General features: G+C 42.8%; 1 long non-coding RNA gene across 1 annotated transcript in view; it reads right to left on the bottom strand.

The window, feature by feature from the left end:
* Nucleotides 1-13,193, bottom strand: part of LOC117465680 (uncharacterized) — a 95,961-nt gene that overhangs the window by 4,404 nt on the left and 78,364 nt on the right. The window contains exon 3 of the long non-coding RNA XR_004554205.1: nt 7,261-7,470. This is a non-coding gene — a long non-coding RNA (uncharacterized lncRNA). The remainder of the gene's footprint in view (nt 1-7,260; nt 7,471-13,193) is intronic.

Genomic DNA, 13,193 nt, shown 5'->3' with positions numbered 1-13,193 from the left:
TGGAGACATGTCACAGCAGAGACACTACAGACTGATCTGCACCTGAACATGATCAGAATAGGGCCTCTTTAAAACAAAGCAGTCTTTTAGTATCCAGACATAAATTAGCAAAACAAATATTAGGCTGATGGCTTCAGTATGTGAGCTCACACACACATCGACGCACACACACATTATCTCTCTACGCCTTGCAGAGATAATAACACACTGTGGACCAACATATCTATTGGCACAATTATATAAAACTGAGCAATGCCACTCACATTAGCAACACTAAAACAGACTACCACTGAACATCAAAGCACAGCCGACAAAACAGCCTTTTAACAACAGATACGCAACTCTTGCTTAAAACTTGGAGAGACGGCATTCAAAGTTTGTCACTTTATATATCATGTAGTGAACAGGAGGTTATTTAAAGGGCCCATGTCATCTGGTTCTGACCCGTCCCCTTGTGTTATGAAGGTTGTTCTGCATGTACGGTCTGCAGAGTCACAAACCCTCAAAGTGCACCCTGTAGCGAGTAGAACTCTAACACAGAGAAGACCTGTCCCAGAACGCCTCGCTGGACATTTCTCTTTTTCCATTGTTTACTTCCTGGGTTCAGTGACGTGTGCACACCCAGATCAACAACCAATGGACCAATCCGCGGAGGCCCCTCACACACCAGGACCCCTTGGCCAACTAACAGGAAGTCCCATTGACTTGCATAGAGCTCCCTGGTTGGTAATAGACGGGTTGGGATGGCGGAGAAATGCTCTCCAGCAGACCCATTCTCACAGCGCTATGCACCTTTTTCTTTCTCAATATCAAGCCACACTTATTGTTTTCACTTCGGCTGTGAGTATGTGTGTGTGTGTGTGTGTGTGTGTGTGTGTGTGTGTGTGTGTGTGTGTGTGTGTGTGTGTGTGTGTGTGTGTGTGTGTGTGTGTGTGTGTAGGATGACTTTCGCGCTGTCTCGCTGTATCGCCGACCCGGAAACCTGTCCGCTCCTCGCAGCAACGAGCCTCGCAACGTCCCGACCAATCAGAGCTGGGCTCACAGGGAGGGGGGGGGGCAGGAGCTCCAACAAGCCGTGTAGGACGGAGAGTGAATACACACACTTCACAGAGATGCTGTGAGAAACCAATGTGAGTTTGGAAATTGCACAATTTAAATCTATTCCAGTCGACCTCAACGGTGGAATTATGATCAGCAGAAATGGCCACGGGACCTTTAAAGCTTGGATGAATGTATTTTGGCTCCAAACATGTCTGAGAGTTAACTTCTGACTTAACACAAGAATGGAAATGTAAAAAGATTTCCGTATAAAAAGAAATCAAGTCTAAGGAAGGTGATGTCTAGAGTTATAACCTTTACTGTTAAATTAGGGACAATTTAAGTGGTACCTGCTTAAGAGGTTAATTGTGAAATCCTTCACATTATACATCATAACACAGCTGTGAAAAAAAGACTTCTTTTGAAGGCTTCAAATGCATTCGGAGTAACTACTAGCTGTAGGATTTGAAGCAATGCATTTGGAAATTATGATCAATTGTAGTTTTTGCCAAGCTTGATTTAAAGTGTCATAAATGTCTCCACTCAACGGGAAATAATAGCCTTGTAGAGAATTCATCGCAGCGTCGCCTCCAGTTCTTTTACCTCTCATCCGTTTCCAGCTTAATATAATATTGTTGATTTATCTGTGATATATTTCGAGCTTCGGGCCTTTTGTCGCTTTCAAATGAATGGATGTTCTTCACCACTGCGGACGGGTGTTTCATTATTCTAGTTGGCTTGCCTTTGAATTGTGGCAAGAACACGGCGGTCACTCCGTCAAAAGGAATTATGTTCAGGTTCCCACAAAGACATCCGTCATCCGGCGCAGGGGGTATTAGAGCAATGAGAGACTCTTAACGCGGGTTAAAACCAGCACCTTTGAGCCGGGGGAAAACAGCCACTTGGTCTCCTGCGTTCCTCGCGGCACTTCTACGCAGATCCTCATAACCTGGCGCTGAAAGTTGATTAATAGTACATTTAGCTCGACTCACAGCCTTCCTCTCGGTAATAAATTAGGGTCATTAATCAATAAAGAGCACGGCAATTCCAGGAGACAGGGGACACGCTGGTTCCTAATAGAAAAAGAGACGAGTGGCGCTCAGGCCTTTCCCGCCGCTGACCACCCTGACCGAGGTGTTCATTGTGCACCTGCCTAAATCCAATTACACGACGTAATTAATGAACATCTTTCCCAACAATAATGGGCTTTGCGTCTCCGCCAGGCTATTGATTTCTTAGTGACAAACCAGTTAGGACGGCCTGTCACTGTCAGCTTGGAGATTTACCGGGTCTCGTGGCTGACATGTTGTTTCTTTCATTAAAAAGCAAGGATTCTGACGCGTAGCAGTTGGTTTGTACCCAGAAAAAGTCACTTAATATGTCTGTTAATTTAAAGACGGCGTCGTGTTCCACCATGTCCTCCAAACAGGCTACACGATTATAATTAAAGGATAGTTAGGAGGCGCATTTGTCCACTTCCAGAAAGCGATTTGCGTGCCTGAGCGGTGGACGAATGGCTCTCAGGTTCGCCTGGCTACCTGAAAAAGCGCCTTCCCTATATGGCGCCGTCCAGAGCCGTCACATCGCCCGGTCTCCATTCAGCTTGATTGATGATCAGCTGAGGGGCACAGCTAGAAGGGCTAGTCTCAATTATGAAGGAGGCAGTAACTAGTCCATTGTGCCGATGCCGTTATTCCACTGACAACGCTGGCAATATTCCTAATCAGGGTTGAATCATTTATCACCCGTTTATTGGCGTTCTTTGACGTCATCCATCCGAACCCCGACCTATCCTTTAAATCCCCGTGCTGCTTTCGACTAACAAACTTGTTGTGACGATCTCCTTAACGGCCATTTGCGTCTCCAAGCGTTACTTTAGCATTGTAAATAAATGCCTGGAAAGAACACCATTAAACTCTCAATGCGGAGAGTTTAATATGCACTGGAGGGTAAAGCGAATATTCTATTACTGCATGTAGTATGGAAATTACCCCATAAAGAAACTAATATGGCAATTTGGGGGCCAATTTTTAATATGATTTTTACGATACACAGTTCTACTTATGGTAATGAAGTCGTCATCGCACTTGTTCACTGCGGCTCACGCACAGCCCCATCTTTCAATTTGTACGAATTACACTAAACTGTTACAAATGAACTTCATTAATGCTGGAATGAGAAAAAACATGTTATTGCATTTCTGGACCGCCGGCTCCGGGTTTTAGATTTGAGAGAAAACACTCTCTTAGGTATATAGGACTGTTCCACAACACAAACAAACCGCGGGGGGTCGTTATGTACTCGGAGACGCATTCGACACCAAAGTCTCATTGAGCAGAGGGATGGGGCGCTTCACTGAACCAGCAGTTTATCTATTCTAATTCTCCTATATTTACTGTCACAACTGGGTGTAACAAGGATCAGCACCTCTCAGCCTGCACGGGTCGAAATCTAATCCTATCGTTATGATGGAAAGAATCCTTTGTTTTTTTTCTTGTGTCTCTTTTTATTAATTTATTTTATTTGTTCTGTCTTTGTATACATGTATGTATGTAGGTAGGTACGTGTATGTATGTGCATGTGTACATGTGGGTATACATATGAGTATATGGGTACAAGTATTACTGTTACTATTCTTTATTCTCTTATCTACTGTATACATTTTCTTTTAATATTATCTTCTATATTACTTTACTTTTACCTATACAGGTATCTATCTTATTTATTTAGTTAGTTCTTTATTTTACTAGCTAGGACCGGGAGGGAGGGAAAGGGGAAAAATAAATAAAAATATTGAAAAAACAAAAGTTAAAAAAAATAATAATGGAAAGAAAAGGAAAAGTCGGGACCGATGATATTCCTTTATGACCAGATTATCAATACATGCTCAATGAGATATCGTGAAAGATAAGATAAGATACATCCACCCAGATGCTACAGCATGTCTCGATGCATATTGCTGTACACATAACAGTATTACTACACTTTCTTACGGGTGGCTTATGAAGTCATTAAGAGGTAAATGCGTAACTTTAGTAATTACACCACATTCTGATTAGCATGTCAAGGCCGTTATGTAATCACTCGACCCCCCCGCGCCCCCTGGACCCGCTGCAGGAACATTAAATCCATATTTATAGTGAACGTGCATAATTATTCAGGAGACTTTTTAATATACATATTTGGTATTGATAGCAGATTTGAAATGTAGACATCTGAGAAAGCTCAGTCGTGTTGCTCCAGCCTGGAGAGTGGAAACAAATCAATGTCCGTTGTCGATACCAGGTGGAGTAATTACCTGTTGAGTCGCCGTTCATTTCAACGTGAGCGCTCAGCTTGGCTCAATGAGTACAATCCCTTAATCCCATTCTGCCCGCTGATTAGGAAACCCGGAAACGTTTAAATGTGACAGATGTTGGGAATCAGGTTTGATTCTTTTAATTGCTCTGTTCTCCGGGCACCGCTTCTTTCCTTCAATTTAACACATGCGTGTGGAGGGAGGCTGCGGCAGACTCTGGTGCCGCTCATTGTTTTCCACGAAGACATGGCAACAGCTAGAGAGCATTGGTGCAAGGTTGACCAGGCAGCAATCAGGCAGGCACACACACACACACACACACACACACACACACACACACACACACACACACACACACACACACACACACACACACACACACACACACACACACACACACACACACACACACACACACACACACACACACACACACACACACACACACACACACACACACACACACACACACACACACACACACACACACACACACACACACACACACACACACACACACACACACACACACACACACACACACACACACACACACACACACACACACACACACACACACACACACACACACACACACACACACACACACACACACACACACACACACACACACACACAGCTGTTTAGCTGAGGGTTTTATTCTGCAGCTGTCAGCTAGTGCGTCTGGCCCAAGAAGGAAAAGTTCTGTTTTTTAAATCACATGCTAACGTACTGCATTTTATGTGCCGTTTATGATACACTCATAAAACCCACCTTAGATGCAGTCGGAGGAAACTACATGCTACATTTGATGTTAGTCCTAATGCAAATACAGACATACGAAGTCCCTCTGCACTCAACGATGGGTTTTCTTATAGTTCCTTTCCTGAGAGATGTGTCAGGACATTGTACAGGAGGAGAGGGGGTCTTTAGTGGAGTGTGTTGCATCGGTTTTTGTGGAAAACACGACAACTTGCAAATGGCCTCGCCCCCTTTTTCACCAAGTCAGCCTTGCACTAACAATATCAGTCATCTATTTTCAAACCTGGAGTCTACATTAAGCATAACTCAACTGACCTGCTAGCAACGATACACACAATGATATCGATATATAACACAGAGCGAGCAAACCAAATGCCAGTAAAGACATGCTGACGTCTGAGTGTCTCTTCGGGTAGGAATCTGTTCCCTCCTCACTCTCTTTTCCTAACTCCTCTGTCTTTATCTGACACTTGTGAAATAAGGGTATTCCAACTTGTCTGCGAATGCGTTGACATCTGCTATTACGCATCGCAGAGGTTGTCTGTGGCGATTTATTTGCAGGTTTTGGGAAATGAATTTAACATCGGCGGATTAGAAAGCCCGGGATTTATTCTATCCATCACCAACGCACTGAGTGACACTAAGCTGACTTTCAAGCATCCAAATGATACTCTCAAATGTAATGAGATCTTAAGCCCTGCCAACATATAATTAAAAACGTTGACGGAGAAAGAAGAATGTCTTCCAGGACTCTGCAGTGAACTTCGAGCCACGGTGCTTATGCATACATGGTGGAGTGTGAGGCTGTCCGTCAATGCTGTCTGTTAGAGATGTCTTTATCCCCGGTCTGTTGTCATCGAAAGTATTTCATTCCGACCCCGCCTCCTTTCTTTTGTCAGTCAGCTGTTATCAGTAGATCCCTGTGCTCTGATTTGATCATCAATCGGCCGTCTGTCACTTTGTTTGAGGAGGACTTGTATGTTGTCAAATGCTGCTTTCAGTTGTTCAAGACGGCTTTCAAACTCCCATGAGAAGAATTATTATTAGTAATAGCCTCTTACATTTGCTCCGGTGGTCTTTTAGTACAACCACGCAATCCGGAGGCCCTTTTGTACCATAGCGAGAATCCTTACCAATGTACAATAATGTTTAAAAAACAACTCAATTATTGATTTTGCAGTGTTCGAATAGTCTTTGAGGTCAGACACGGAAAGTAGTCCAATCCCCATAAAACACAACTTCTCCAATCCTTTGAATCGTGCAATGTTTACATCCATGTTTACTTTCTGTACATTGCATTATTTGCACATTCCTACAACAGTTAATGCGTATTTTGTGCTTGCATGCATGTATGTATGATGGTATACAAAAAATCGATCTTCGAACGACAAGCTTCTGGGGACAGTGTTCATGGGTCGAGCAACTTGAAGTTAAGGAACAAGGTGAACAACTGGATTGTTTCACAACTAGCCGGTGTACCAAACTAATCTAAGAACCAAATGCCAGACCATACCGTGCTCTCAAGATGGACCTGCATGCAACCAAAGCCTGCTCAAACTCCATTAACTATTTACAAAAACTACGAAGCTTCCTTTACTAAAATCTTGTCTGGTCACCTACAGATTTGAACACACTAATGCAGGGGTGTCAAACTCAAGGCCCGGGGGCCAAATCCGGCCCGCGACTTCATTTCATGTGGCCCGCAAGAGCTCTGAAAGAATGTAATATGTTTATTATACGGTTACAGGCCGAATTACAGATGCACGATGTCCATAAACTACATGTCCCACAATGCATCTTACATTAGATTTTTTTTTATTGTTACTTTTTTTTCAAAATGTCACTTTTTTTTCAGAATTTGGCTTTTCTTTTAAAAATAATTTTGACATTCTCACTGAAGAGACTTGCACTTATTTGCCCTAGACTTCTTCTTTCAGACGTAGTTAATTATGAAGCTTTTACCCTAGCCGATAATAATCCAATGCAGAGGCAATAAAGTAATATAATACATTATTTTATATATATTAAATATTTATATATGTATTTTTATAGAGTCTTAAAGTTACAACCGGCCCTTTGAGTGCAACCATAATGCTGATGTGGCCCGTGATGAAATTGAGTTGTACCCCCCTGCACTAATGGCTAGAAAGAAAGACACATACACGATCTGCAACTTAGCTTTTCTTCCAGTACCCTCCGTATCTATCCGATATATGTCCCTGCTTCGGTGAGAATCCCCAAAGCTCCAACAACATGTTTGTGGTTGAGGACTCCTGGATGTTAGTGGTGGCACGCAGTCTCTGTCTCCCAGCAGGTGAGGTGATGACAGCGTCTGGCACCATTCCCTCTTTCTCCGGTCACTTCCTGCCGTCCTGAACATATGGGAGGAGACACTGTTATCCATTGGCTCTCCTCCAACACTCACCTTTGCCCACAAACTGAGCACGACCACGCTGGACACTGAAGTGTTTGAGTGACACGACAAAAACTCGAATTCTTGCCAAGTATATTCGTCTAACATCTATCAGAATATGTCTCGACTCCTGATATAAGACACACTAACTTCAGAAGTAGCACTGCAGTGAGATATCAAGTCTTGTGTTTAGACGACGCATCATCTTGTTAAATCGAAACATCTTATTTTGAGTCTTATCTCAGATTAAATTGAGTATTCGCGGCTTGTATTGTAACACCACATTTCCTAATTCTGGTCACATATAGTTCAGAACGAGTTCTCCCAGCCAATCACAAGATCTTATTTATCTAAATATCCCTTCTTATTTCAAGACATCTCACCAAGCTCATGTTCACTTGTTCTATTGGCAGATCTTTTTACTTATTTCATGTAAAAACAGCTCGTTTTCATTATTGTTTAACTTTTGGAGCAGCATTTGTTTCCAGTGTAAGACCTGTTCTGAAACAAGTCCCGCTGAATTGAAAACTTGATGCTTGTATGTCTAGAGTTCTTTGGGTGACTTTTTTTGGCTTGTGTTGAAGTTGTATAGTGTGTTTGTGAAACGTCAGCGCGTTGTCGGACGTGTGAAGTCGCCCTCAGAAATGATTAATTAGAGTCCTTGAAGTTGGACGACGATCCTGCAAACAGATCTTTCCGTTCTCTCAATGCCATGTTTTCTCCAACGAAGCTGGCTCGGTGTCTTCACAACTGTCGAACTGAATATCCGCTATGGCGCAGACACAGGAGAAACGGCATATGGTGAAGGATTCATTTTCCATTCAAGGTGGTGGTCAGGCTTCAGAGTGCTCGCTTGGGCCTTTCACCTTCGTCTTGTTGCCGATTAAACCCAGATTATAATAGAGGCAAGAAGCGGACAAAGCAGCCCCCGCCCCAGAGACTTGCTGGACTCGCGGTCTCGCTTACACGTTCAGGAGCTGTCGCTTTGAATCGGCAGCAGGCAGCCAGGCTGAAGGTTTCCCACTGACTGCAGAGGAGTCGTTGGCCAGGCTTTCCTTGTCACTGGGACTTAAGGCAGTCACTGATCCTAATGCAGACACTGTTGTTGCAGCATTCCAATTTTTAATCACTGCGTGACTTGTCAGACCTAATGAGGGCAGTGGCGTAAGAATGATCAACATACCAGAACATCTCCGCTCTGCAAGGCCAACACTTCCTGTTTTTAAATACATATCCGAGATGGGTTTAAGCTAGAAAGGAAGCGAGAGAGCTGAATGGTGCAGCCTTCAGATTGATTGGTTGCTAAGGTGACTGCTAACACTGTGGACACCTTATGCAATCACAGCTCTAATGGGTGCACCTTGTCCACCAATCATGCGGGCATGTTGAAGACAGGGAACAAGAAGAGAAGGGGAATGCATGGTCAACGTGCTACAGTACATTTGGACCAAAATCATTTAGGATTGCTTCGTCCTATTTAAGACCTTCAGATAGATGTAGCTAACCTGCGTCCAGTGCTGCACAACCCACACGTTACTTCGAATCCGGTACCAGACAATGAGATTAAACATACAAGCTACCACTTGTTTTTACTTTGGTTAACGCTGGGTCCTTCATCGTTGACTCAAAGCTCCAGCTGAGGAAAAGCCCCTTAACGCCCTGGTTTGAGAGCTGAAGGACTGGATGTATTTATTTGTCCACATTAAAAGCTTCTATTGAGGTTTTTCGAACGAACATTTGAATGCCTGTCGATGTTGTGTTATCGTGGCCTATAGAAATGTCATTTATGTGGCTGTCAGACCGCGGCTAGTCCGCCCCCGTTATTAAAGTCCTGTGTTTTGAACGCAGGAAAGAAAAAAACAATCTATTTTTGAAACGTGAAGCGCCTTGCCATATGGTCCAGGGAGCATCGATTGGTCAGATGTGAGCTGAATGGTTGTAATGTGCAGGCTGAAAATATATGTAGGCTGTGTGTGTGTGTGTGTGTGTGTGTGTGTGTGTGTGTGTGTGTGTGTGGTGTGTGTGTGTGTGTGTGTGTGTGTTGTGTGTTGTGTGTGTGTGTGGTGTGTGTGTGTGTGTGTGTGTGTGTGTGTGTGTGTGTGTGTGTGCGTGTGTGTGTGTGCGTGTGTATATAGAAATCCAAGCCGGGCAGAGTGTGTCTGGCGCGCGTTCTGTCAGATGTCTCTCCCCCTTTAATCCTTTGTGTGTGCGAGGGTCAAGAGGCAGCAGACTCCTGCAGGACTGTAGTGGCTGCAGAACACTGGAGCCGAGAGACTCTCCACCTGAAGTCCTGCGTCTGAAACCCTTTGAAAAGAATCCAGCTGGAAGTCCGAGGAGGAGGAGGAGGAGGAGGAAGTTGTCAGTGTCAGTGTTAGCTGTCAGAATACACAAACTGAGAATTCCTCAGTGTTTGGATGCTTTTTTAATGCATTTACTCAAAAGTGCAACATCTTGAATTTTGGAAAGGGATGGTCAAATGAGATGTATTAATTATTCTGTTAATATTCATGATTAGTAGTTCAAGACGACATCTTCAAAACGTTTTTTTCCAAAATATTGAGTCTGTAATGTCGATATTAGGAAAAAACACAATTTGGGGGATTTTTGCTGAAGTGAAACTACACATCTATTGACCTCAAAGTTGCACATGTCAATAAACAAATTAGCTAATCTTTGCAACTCTAGTTCAATATTGGTATTTTTACTCAAAAATTAATATACTAATTTGTCAATATTAGTTATATCAGTATATATATTGAGACCAGCCCAAAGTGCTTAACATAAGAAGACTAGATGCAGGAAAACATAACAATGATATTAAAACTCAATGATATTAAAACTCAATGATATTAAAACTCAAATAAAACAGTGAGTAATATAATAAAACGGTGAGTAATATATATATATACTCAAGTTTTGTTGGCAATTATTGTACAGTGAGTTTTGCGTACCATGAGCGGGACAAATACAAATTAAATTAAATATATATATATAGAACAAATTGTGATGTTGTTAACCAGATTGAATCAGAGGCAGTTTCATAATGTATATTTGCTTCACAGTGAAAGCCCTGAGAGAGCGAAAAGGCACATACTGGTAATAAGAATAGCTTATATTTGTGGGGGACACAGTAGGGGTCAAAGGTCACCCAGAGGCGCCAGTGTGTTGCCGTCTCTTTTATTAATAAACAACCTTCATTAAAGGAGCAGCGTAACTGAATATTACCACATCTCTGCCTCCCTTTGTGCGAGGAGAAGAGCCCCGGTGATTCCTCGCAGGGCTCCAAAGGGCTACGGGGGAATTTCCCTCAGAAGCTGCCCCTTCAGCTCGATTCCTCCCCACATTTCCGAAGGCTTTTCATTCGTATCCCCTGGAAACCGCTCCACATTCTTTAAACTCTCCTTCAAGAAAAAAGAGAAGCGGAGGAGGAGGGAGGCAAGGCCCTTACACGTTTTGTTATGCCCTTTGATCACACGTTTATCTTTAAACCAGATGGCTGACCACCGTCCTGTTTGCATCAACACATTTGAAAGAGGGGGTCCTAGAAAAGTGGGTTTTAGGATCTCTTGAATCACAAATCATAAGAAATAAAAGGCTCATGTATTCTTTAAAGCTGTTAAAGGGGAGCTTAGCTGCCTCCCATCCCCCGTGATATCCGTCTGCAGCCAGACTGGCCCTTTCCAAGACGTTTCCATCCTTTACGAGATAAGCCACTGATATAATGACTAAATCAGACGCAATTATACACACGGGTACAGAAGGCGTGACAAGGTTTAGTTTGCAGTGAATGGAGGATGTGGCCTCTGATTGGGTCTTAAAAAATGCAAAAAAAAGAGCAATGTGACGATTTCAAATAAAGTGACAACGTTTTTTGTTTTTTTCTCTCTTTCCTGTCGTGTGTTATAGGTTTTGGTGCAAAGGCTACAATCCCTCTGTTCCCTCAGTGACATCACCATGGAACACTCGTGCTTCTATTGGCTAGCGCTCCAACACATTGTACGTGATAGGCTAAGGGGCGGGACATCTCTAAGTGGTTGTCTAATCACAACATGTCCCAGTAGAGCCACTACATACACCTGAACATCAGCAGGAGAGGACTCTTTAAAGTAGAGACACTACATACTGATATACACCTGAACACCAGCAGGAGAGGACTCTTTAAAGTAGAGACACTACATACTGATATACACCGGAACATCAGCAGGAGAGGACTCTTTAAAGTAGAGACACTACATACTGATATACACCTGAACATCAGCAGGAGAGGACTCTTTAAAGTAGAGACACTACATACTGATATACACCTGAACATCAGCAGGAGAGGACTCTTTAAAGTAGAGACACTACATACTGATATACACCTGAACATCAGCAGGAGAGGACTCTTTAAAGTAGGGACACTACATACTGATATACACCTGAACATCAGCAGGAGAGGACTCTTTAAAGTAGAGACACTACATACTGATATACACCTGAACATCAGCAGGAGAGGACTCTTTAAAGTAGAAACACTACATACTGATATACAGCTGAACATCAGCAGGAGAGGACTCTTTAAAGTAGAGACACTACATACTGATATACACCTGAACATCAGCAGGAGAGGACTCTTTAAAGTAGAAACACTACATACTGATATACAGCTGAACATCAGCAGGAGAGGACTCTTTAAAGTAGAGACACTACATACTGATATACACCTGAACATCAGCAGGAGAGGACTCTTTAAAGTAGAGACACTACATACTGATATACACCTGAACACCAGCAGGAGAGGACTCTTTAAAGTAGAGACACTACATACTGATATACACCGGAACATCAGCAGGAGAGGACTCTTAAAGTAGAGACACTACATACTGATATACACCTGAACACCAGCAGGAGAGGACTCTTTAAAGTAGAGACACTACATACTGATATACACCTGAACATCAGAAGGAGAGGACTCTTTAAAGTAGAGACACTACATACTGATATACACCTGAACATCAGCAGGAGAGGACTCTTTAAAGTAGAGACACTACATACTGATATACACCTGAACATCAGCAGGAGAGGACTCTTTAAAGTAGGGACACTACATACTGATATACACCTGAACATCAGCAGGAGAGGACTCTTTAAAGTAGAGACACTACATACTGATATACACCTGAACATCAGCAGGAGAGGACTCTTTAAAGTAGAAACACTACATACTGATATACACCTGAACATCAGCAGGAGAGGACTCTTTAAAGTAGAGACACTACATACTGATATACACCTGAACATCAGCAGGAGAGGACTCTTTAAAGTGAGACCCTACATACTGATATACACCTGAACATCAGCAGGAGAGGACTCTTTAAAGTAGAGACACTACATACTGATATACACCTGAACATCAGCAGGAGAGGACTCTTTAAAGTAGAGGCACTACATACTGATATACACCGAACATCAGCAGGAGAGGACTCTTTAAAGTAGAGACACTACATACTGATATACACCTGAACATCAGCAGGAGAGGACTCTTTAAAGTAGAGACACTACATACTGATATACACCTGAACATCAGCAGGAGAGGACTCTTTAAAGTGGAGATACTACACACTGATATACACCTGAACATCAGCAGGAGAGCACTCTTTAAAGTAGAGACACTACATACTGATATACACCTGAACATCAGCA

The sequence above is a fragment of the Pseudochaenichthys georgianus genome, chromosome 20 (assembly GCF_902827115.2).
Source record: "Pseudochaenichthys georgianus chromosome 20, fPseGeo1.2, whole genome shotgun sequence".
In the NCBI taxonomy this organism is placed as follows: domain Eukaryota; kingdom Metazoa; phylum Chordata; class Actinopteri; order Perciformes; family Channichthyidae; genus Pseudochaenichthys; species Pseudochaenichthys georgianus.
Note: the sequence above shows the minus strand (reverse complement) of the source record. Positions and strands in the feature narration are given on the sequence as shown.